This window comes from Neolamprologus multifasciatus, chromosome 3 (assembly GCF_963576455.1).
Source record: "Neolamprologus multifasciatus chromosome 3, fNeoMul1.2, whole genome shotgun sequence".
Lineage (NCBI taxonomy): Eukaryota > Metazoa > Chordata > Actinopteri > Cichliformes > Cichlidae > Neolamprologus > Neolamprologus multifasciatus.
Genome location: NC_140441.1, coordinates 23,379,765 through 23,389,497, shown reverse-complemented (window position 1 = coordinate 23,389,497; position 9,733 = coordinate 23,379,765).

Here is a 9,733-nt window from a genome sequence, read left to right as displayed (position 1 = left end):
CTGTTTTAGAAAGAAAGCCTGTGATCAAAAAGTCTGAAATACTGATAAAACTTAGAGTTGTAACCTAATAGATAGAAGCACAGAAGAAGTTTCTGACTGCACTGATTTTGTTTATATTTTTCTGCTTAATAATTTGTATGTCGTCACTTTATTATTGAGTAAGACTGTAATAAATAAAAGTAGAACCATTTACTTGTATGCCCTGTGTCTCTGTTACTTTCTTTTAAATAATTCGCTGCTATGAATATTTGTATTGGCTACACTTGTTTCTGATCTTAGTAAAGACAATGTAAAGTCATCGAGGATGAGGCTTAACAGTACAATAATCAAATATATGGTGATAAATCTTCCAGTTGGATCTGTATTTTTATTGTTTCACCATTTGAGCACCATAAAGCAATTCTTATTTTAAATCTCACATTTTTAGGAGAAATAATTTAGAAATAATCTCATCCAAAAAACAGAAGAAATATTTCCACATTTCCACATATAGGTCACAACATTACTTATATATATAAAAAAACACACACACACAAAACAAACACACAAACAAAAAAAACATGGAGAGGCAAGATTTCAGCTGCAAGTTAAGAAGTTTGTGCTTCTGTGACCAAACATGAACATGAATGAATAAAACTTTGTGGCCTTTTGAAAGTCAGTCTGTACGTGGTTTGGTTCACAAACCAAGAAGTATAACTGAAAGTTCTCACACACCTACAGGCTTATCTGCACCATCTCTGAACTTAAAAACCCCTCAGTGATCTCATGTTTTTCTCCATCAGCCTTTAGAACTAAAATAGTAAGAACAATTCAATATATTATAGACACGGTGCTTTCATTTCTGCATTAGTAACTGGGGGGAAAAAACCCCCAGATGACACAACTTCTACAGAGTTGAAACTTGATGTCTCTTAAAAACACTTTAGCTCTGGTGTGAGTGTGTTTTCATTTTATTCTTGTTATCTAACCTCAGTATGTGTAAAGAGGAACTAGAAGTTAGATCCAGTTATAACTGTAATGTTTAACACAACAAAACAACATGTGGTTTGTTGCAATGCTCTGTGAATTTACTAAGTATGAATTCAAATTTTAAAGTTACTATGGCAACATGAGTAAAAATATAAAAATACATTTTTTTAAGGAATAATTATTATAACACAATTAGATACACAACAAAACATCCTGGCATCTCACATAATTACAGTCCACAGCAAAAATGAAAACAATGAATAAGTGTTGGTAATGGTAGAGTTCATTCACTCATATTGTAGGGAGAGGGTAATATCCTCTGACATATCAGTGTACACTGATACACTGTTTGTTTGGCTGTACTTCTGTCAAATCATAGAGTGTATTATTCTGATTTATTTATTTATGTTTACTGAAGGCTGTAAGTTGGGTCATCACAAGTTCTTCATATGGAAGAAAGTCTCCTGTGTTTGGGTCTCAACCAAACCTAAAACCAGAATTTAACCACAACATTCATAGGTCTATGCTGAGATCAAAATAACCTTTTTCACCACAGTACTGTATGATGATCTTTAAGCTAACAGTCAAATAAAATCTACATGTTTTTATGCAGCATGAAATAACAATTTCAACATAATTTCTCATACTTTTTTTCATTTAAAAGACTGAAATATTAAAATACAGCCTGCAAAGCAGAAAAGGTGTTTTGGTACGTCCTCTCCCAGTGACTCCCAGTCTGCTGCAATGATAAAAAATTGACCTGGTCAAATATGTTGACTTCAAGCAAAAGAACACTTTTGTATATTATAGAAAAAGGAAACAACACAACGCAAGAAACAAACATCTATGTTTGCAATGCACAGGAAATTAAACATGTCGCACAAGTGCTGCGGTCAAAGCCACCTTTTTGTGGAAAAGGGAAGGAAGCACAGAGACACCAATCAGAAGAAAAAACTGTAGAAAAATACTCTTGTATTATCTGTGCGATACACAACTGTTTTCTGTCTTTCTTTTTTCTGCAAAGTAAGTTTGATTATCTGAGGATCAGAATGCAGCAGGCTGGATGTGACGATGAGGCACTCTTTGCTCTGCATGATGGGCTTTTTCTGTAAATACACGTCTGACATTGTTTGAATGGCAGCGATTAATGAAAATGTTTCTGATCTGTGAGAATTACAGTGAGTCACTGCTTTAACCTGTTTACCTGAGAGCTGGAACAAAGCAGACTTGTGAGTTTTTTTTACCGAATGTTGGATGCTGGATCATTTATAGTTACACACTGTGTTACAATTATTTTAGTTATATTGTTTAGTTTGACAAGTAGGAGCACAGAAATTTGATGATTACGGTTCATCTTAAAAAAAAGCCTTAATTTATATTGATTTTGATTTCATCAGTTGTTTAATGTCTGATGAAGTTCTATTCATTATTTTAGTGCTCAGTACAGTCATCTATGGAATGGCTGAAGGTAAGAAATTGTTTTATATCACATATATCATTTGTAACTTTGCAGATGGTTTTCACCTGTCTTTCATTTCCAGTCATGCCTAAATCGTCCTCTTTTTCCTTGTCAGTGTACTTGTTTTGTTCGTTTGTTCTCCCCTTTTAAAGACCGATCAGCTGGTAGAGCTCCTCATTATTTATGTAATTTTGTCTCCTGCATTGGGCTTACACCTCTTCAGAGATTTGTACAGTGGCACATATTTACATGTCTATGGGCTCTACTGGAAAAGGGACAAAAATATTTTTTTTCCTGTAATTTGGTGTTTGAATGATAGTGACTTTTTGTGTGCATATTTCAATCTGTGTATAATCAATAAATATTTTTTATTTAGAGTGATGAAATTTGTTTCTTAAATTGGTAAAAATAAATTACATTTTTTATTTTTGTATAATGGCAACAAAGAAAAAATTCAATCTTGAGTAAATGTGTAAATGAATCTGTAAGCTTGCACAATGTCTGAACAGTCTTAAAATTTTGCTTAAAGCATCGAAAATACTGGCAAGTAATGAAATTACAACTCACCAGCTTTTCAGATGTTTGTCTATTTACACCTGACCTTTGCTGCACTTCTGCTGCGGCAGATTTGCAAATGTGTGTGGAGCTGTACTTAATTCATGCAAGTTCATGCAAGGTGGGCTCACCTGGTCATTCTCAGGTATTCACCTAGTTTTGAAGTCAATGTTGCAGAAGAAGGGGAGAAATAAACCTGCAGCTGGAATATGTGTGTGACACATGTGGTGGGTTTGCAGACTTTCTTTGTTCCACTGAGCTCAGAGGCTGTGATCACTGTTTCTGATGGAGGCATCTACAAGACTTACTTAACAAACCATGCTTTGTTTTATTTTTGCTCTAAACCCAAGAGCATTAAACTAACGGCCACACTGAGAGTAGAAAGAATAATCATAGCAGCAGTTATACACTGTTCATCTTTAAATGGCAACTACTGTCTGTGGCAATCCCTTATTATCTAATAAAACCCCTTGTCTTTGTTAGCAATTATTTTAACTGACCTATTCCTCTATTTGCCACTTTATTCTACTTTATTCTGTTGCTCCTATAGAGCACTTTAAAATATGGACTTTGAAAAGTGAACAAACACAAACACAAACACTTAAAACATTTCCACTGGATCGCTTTTGTCTCCTTACTGGATTAAAAAAATGAAGTAATTATTTCTGATTGTTTGTATGAGTGAGCATATCACTTCGGCATTTTACAATATGCCGATCACAACACTGATATCATAAACATGCTGTTGTTGTTTAATAAGTTTGTCTGAAACAGGTCTCTCTTGTAAATGAGACATTGAGTCTTAATGGGACAACTGTATTTGTATAAATAAAGGTCAAATAAAATAAAATGCTAAAACAAGAATTATTGGATAAGAAGTTTGTGCTTCTAGCTATTTTTCCACCTCAGGGTGTGGAGCCTTAAGCACAGACAGCAGGGACACACAGAGTCAGACAGAAAGAGAAGAGCCCTGGTGGATCTGGCCTCTTCTTACAGGGGCCAGTAACTCCTCCTGCTGCTGCTGGGTAACTTCCCACTTGTTCTCCAGCCAAACACAGCAGGAGCAGGGTCACACTAATTATTAGATCCTACAACGGGTCAGTTACCAGAGCTGGAGACTGAGTTTTTTGGGACTCTCCCCGTCATCAACTGGCCTGTTACTGTACCACCTTAATAAACCATGATGAGGGCAAAACATCTCGTGCTTAAGATTCTATGTGAAGGTTACAGCATATATGTTCAGTGCAGATTGTAGCATCTACCTTACAATATAAAAGCACCTTGAGGCGACTGTTGTTGTGTAAAATGAATTAAATTGAAAAGATAGATATGTAGGAACACATATCATTCAAAAATCCACAACATTTGCCATGTTAGTAAACGACAAACCTGCACTGTTAGTATTTGTCCACATGGTGTCAGCATCTCTACCTAAACAGAGTTGAGATAAGTCAAAACCTTTGAGGCCACAAGTTTGAACTTCAAGTCTTTGCTGGAAAAGTCAGTGAATCTTTTTCTGCAGCCATGAAAGTTTAATTGTTCTTTTCAGTCCCTCAGGCTCAGAGCTGATTTGTGTCAAACTGACTGTAATGCTGAGTGGTTCAAAATGATTACATTGTCATAACATTGCTTTGCTGTTAATCTCTGTACAAGAAAGATGAAACAATAAGTCAACTAGTGCTTCATTAGCAATGCTACACCTGCTGCATGGCCACAAGTACCTCCCACGGACACTCCCACTATCCCCAGTATCACTGAAGCTCAGAAATTCCAAACACTACATTATGCTGCTGATTCTTTACTTTGTTGTTGTTTGTGTGTGTATATAAAGGCTTACAGCTTAACCTATACACCTATAGCTACTATACAATTATATGTTGAGGTGGTGTGTAAGATCATCTGTTGCTAACTCATTCCCTGGCTGATTTTAAATGAGGCAGAGAGACATCATCAGAGAGAGAGAGAGAGAGAGAGAGAGAGAGAGAGAGAGAGAGAGAGAGAGAGAGAGAGAGAGAGCTCCAATACTGCAGGAAAGGAAATGAGAGAGAGATAACATATCCAACAAGAGCATCGAGGTGTGAAGGACATGTGGTGGTCTGATGAACATGGTAACACAGAAGGAGATGGAGATGAGGCTGGAGAGGCAAAAAAAGATGGAGATGAGGTTGTAGCAAAGAAACCTTCCTACCAGCAGTGTTCAAGGATGAAATGTGGAGGAACAAAGAAAAAGCATACAGCTGGATTGATAGCAACAATGCAGTGTTGGGTTGTAAAACTTGTGCAGAGGTGTCTGGCCTCGCTGTCTTTAAACCACAGGGCTGTGTTTGTCAGAGTGGCTGCTTTATAAAGTTACCATTCAGGTGAGAAACAGAAAGAGCAGCTGTGATCACTGAAACAGAAAATAATAGAGCACAAACAGTCATGTGTAAATGGACTGATTCTTATAAAACTTTTCTATTCTCCTGGAGCACTTAAAGCACTAATGGGCTTCATGTGCACATTAGTGCTCAACTAATTGTTTACAAATCCAAAGAGGAGAAAGTAGAAAGAACATGTGACAAAATGAACACGGCTACTTACAAACACAGTGACTGTCCTCAGACAGCGCACACAACTGTCAAGTAATTCAGTTCAATTCAGTTTAATTGTCTGTTGCTGTAATTTGGTCCTACTGTATATAAATAAAAGTTTATTTAAATACAACTTTTATAAGGTGCAAAATCATAACTACAGTTGCCTTCAGGGGCTTTATATTGTAAGGACTGTACAACAATACAGAGAAACACTCCAAATCAGACGGCTATGAGCAAGCAGTTGGTGACAGTGAGAATAAAAAACTCCTTTTTAACAGGAAGAAACTTTTGACAGAACCAGGCTCAGAGAGGGGCGGTCATCTGCCACCTGCTGGGGTAACACTGTGGAAAAGAACCAGAAATTAATAACTGAGCCCCTCTTGGAATTCCTTAAATCACACAGATTTGACCTCACAGATCATTCGGTTGCTTTTGAAGACGATGGCTTACTGTAAGTGTGATTCTGGGTCAGGAGTCTGCTGTGGCACAGAGACCCTCTGAAGCAGGGTGGGCAATTCATTTTCCTGAGGGGCCACATGGGAAACTGGGCCTGTTGTGGGGGGCCGCATTAATAAACTGAACTCAATCCTGCTCAGTACTAATTTGATATTTGTATAAACTGGTACTGGTAACAGTGGACGTTACAATTAGGCAACAAAAATGTGACACAGACAGAGTTAGAAAAAAAGCCCTTCACAGCTTTTTGTCATTACGCTGATTGTTTGTCTTGTTTTGTCTCTGCAATAATTCAGTTTAATAAAGTGTTTTGAAACGAACTGAGTCACTGGTGAATTTTGAGGAGTTTTTTCTGTGTCTGTGACTCTTTTACTGCTTTTTTACTTGGCAGCACTTTTTTATGTGGCTCTGCCATGATACGACGACGACGATAAAGTTTTTCAAGCTCCTAGAGAATTAAAAATGTACTGAGCAACATTTCTGAGTCCTTGTCAAAGTTTTCGCGCTGCGGTGCTAGCAACCGGAAAAATGCAGAATTAAGTGCGGACTTGAACGAAGGCTAGAAGACTGTCCAGTTTCACAGCCGTTTGCTTCCAGCCTACCGGCCTTTCTGCTGGGGTGGACACATGGTTGTTTGGTCTCCTGGATCAAGCTCCTGGGGTGCATTGTTGCTGTTTCTCACTCTCATGATCAAGTATGTTTCGGGACACACACACACACACACACACACACACTAGGTAAGAAAACTAAGACGACCTAAGAACATAAACAGAGGGATAACAACTATACAGGGCAGAATCATGACCTCTGAATATTAAATAACTTAAAACTATAAAGTCCAAACCCAAATCGCTGGGTGTAAACCCAGGATCACGACTATATTTATATACCAACAACAGCCTTTGACACACATGTAGGCAATGTGGCTGCTTAGAGGAACAAAGATGTTATTCTGTAGTGCCATGTTTGTAGTTTGATCTCGTATTATCACTGCATGATCTTACTTGTTGAATAAAAATATCACAGTACATCTTTGTAGAGTTGAATATAGTAAAAACAAATTTTTAAGGTTTAAAAAGTTTTAATTTATCAAAACATAAACAATATTTTCTGTTTGCAAAGTCTTCAGTGAGACGGCTTCAGAGTGTAAACAGGTTACAAACAAGCTTTGGTGCTCAGCAGCTCTAAAAGTGTTTAAGTTGTTGACTTTGACTGTTCTCTCTGTATTCTGACACATGATGTCTTTGTCTCAACGTGTTTTCATTTGCCTAAACGTATTTTAATTTGTCACGAAGTAATTTCAGCTACCTCTAAAACTTAAGTCTAATTCAGCTCCTTTCGGCGAACCCAACCTAATTTATCACGTTACTTTAAACCTTTGCGACCGTTTTATATACCAAAATAGTGTTTCTCACCCTCCGACGTCTCACTGGTGGTTCGGATCATCAGACTGAATCCCACCGCCGTGGACCAGACTAAAAACACTGGCACAGACCCGAATTCACGTCCTGGGGCTCTCTCCTCGTCTAAGAGGGCTGTGCACAGGCTTCGGTGCTGGCTTCCCATGGCGTCAGGAATCAGTGCTGGATCTTGGAACAGAGTCACAGATAACAGTTCTGATGGTTTCTGTTCCGGCTACGAAGGACCAAATAATGTTAAGAGATATATTCTAAAACACTTCTTTAGTAGAGAATCAGAGAAGAGAAACACACAGAATTTCTTGCTAGCAAGGGCAGCCTCCAGAACTCACACTCCAAGAGTGAGGCTCAGAGAGAAAAAGCCCTGAGGACTGCCCTGGTCTTTTATTTATACACTTCAGTGAGCGTTTGTTCCATACATTGAAATGTGGAGGTGTACAGTTTTTTGTACATTTTTAATTCTCTAGGAGCTTGAAAATCTTTATCGTCGTTGCCGGCATGTTTTGTACCTTAGGCTCGTCAGAGACAATGATATCCAGGTAAAATAATTGTCTTTAATCTACATGCATTTAGGAATTACTTAGCATTTTTCATAATTCCAGTGACTGAATGATTGCCAGTCATTCATACACATTCACTTTATTACATAAAATATGTAAACTAAATCTCTTTGAAACTTATAGAAGAACATTTTCTATTTCCATTTATTTTCTGTTATTTATTTCATCCTGTAACTTATTTGTGTGCATAGATGGGCTGTAAAAATGTGACAAAGCTGAAAACAGGATTAGTTCTGAGTTCACAAAAAAGCTTAGTGTCAGAGTTATATTGTTGGATTGTCATTTATGCTTGGAAACATATAATCATATATGCTTAGAGGTATATAATTGATTACATATTGATAGATTGTCTCATCCTTAGTAGTCTGCAAAGGCTCTGTGTGCGTTCCACACACACATCCCAAGGTCATGAGAGAGGTCGTACCTTCTCTTTCTGATTTATATTATAGGAGGACACCTACTCTGTATCTGTTCAAGTATAAGTATACACATACTTATATATATATATACTTATATAAGTATTAGTGCCTTTTGCTTAGGTGGTCAGCTGGGCTCCTAGCACCAGCTTTGGGGAGTCGTTCGCAAGGTCATATTTTGATACACACACACACACACACCCACACACACACACACACACACATGCACGCATACCTACACATACACACAGATGGTATTCTTTGTGACAGTAACAGCGCTCGCCTCGGTCATCTCCCTCGTGCACGAGATCACACAAAAAGTTCTGCCTGGTTCTTCATGCTTTTGGTAGCTGCAGTAAAATTGCCTCGGCTGTTCCAGCAATAGGTTTGTGCCAACATAAAACCTAACAGTTAGTTACACAAATGAAGTGTAGAAATTTTAAGTCTTTTCACAGCCTATTAGTACATTTGACTTAAGCTTGATAATCACAATAATGCTTTGATGTCATAAAATAAATAAAATCATACCTTTCTACTAAAACTGTTGTTGTTCTCCACCTTTTCCTTAATCAGACCAGACCCTTGTACTGCAGGATTAACCTGAGTGTCCCAGTCGTGGACTGTATTTTAAACCAGGAGGATCCCAGGCTTTATTTTTGTTGATGTATTACAAATATTCTTGTTTTATTGTTATTGTCCATCCATCCATCCATCCATTTTCTTCCGCTTATCCGGGCCGGGTTGCGGGGGCAGCAGCCCAAGCAGAGAAGCCCAGACCTCCCTCTCCCCAGCCACCTCCTCCAGCTTATCCGAGGGAACACCAAGGCATTCCCAGGCCAGCCAAGAGATATAATTTCTCCAGCGCGTCCCGGGTCTGCCCCGGCGCCTCCTCCCAGTGGGACATGCCCGGAAAACCTCGCCCAGGAGGCATCCTTGTCAGATGCCCGAACCACCTCAACTGGCTCCTTTCGATGTGGAGGAGGAGCGACTCTACTCAGAGCCCCTCCCGAATGGCCAAACTTCTCACCCTATCTCTAAGGGAGAGGCCAACCACCCTTCAGTTATCCCATTTCTTCTAGCCTGCATGGGGGTGACTTTCCCCTGCAGGCCCATCTTCTCCAGAATTGTCCTGATCACACACAAAAAATAAGAGAAGAGAGAAAAACATGGCAAGTATGTTAATCCCTAAAGTTTTCACAGCAGAACACAAGAGGAATACCGTCTGGACATCACAGGTTCTGTACAGTATGAGGGTTAATAAAACCGTACTCATATGAATATGATGTGTAAATTGATTTATTCCGGTACCTCCAGTGGCCGAATTCTT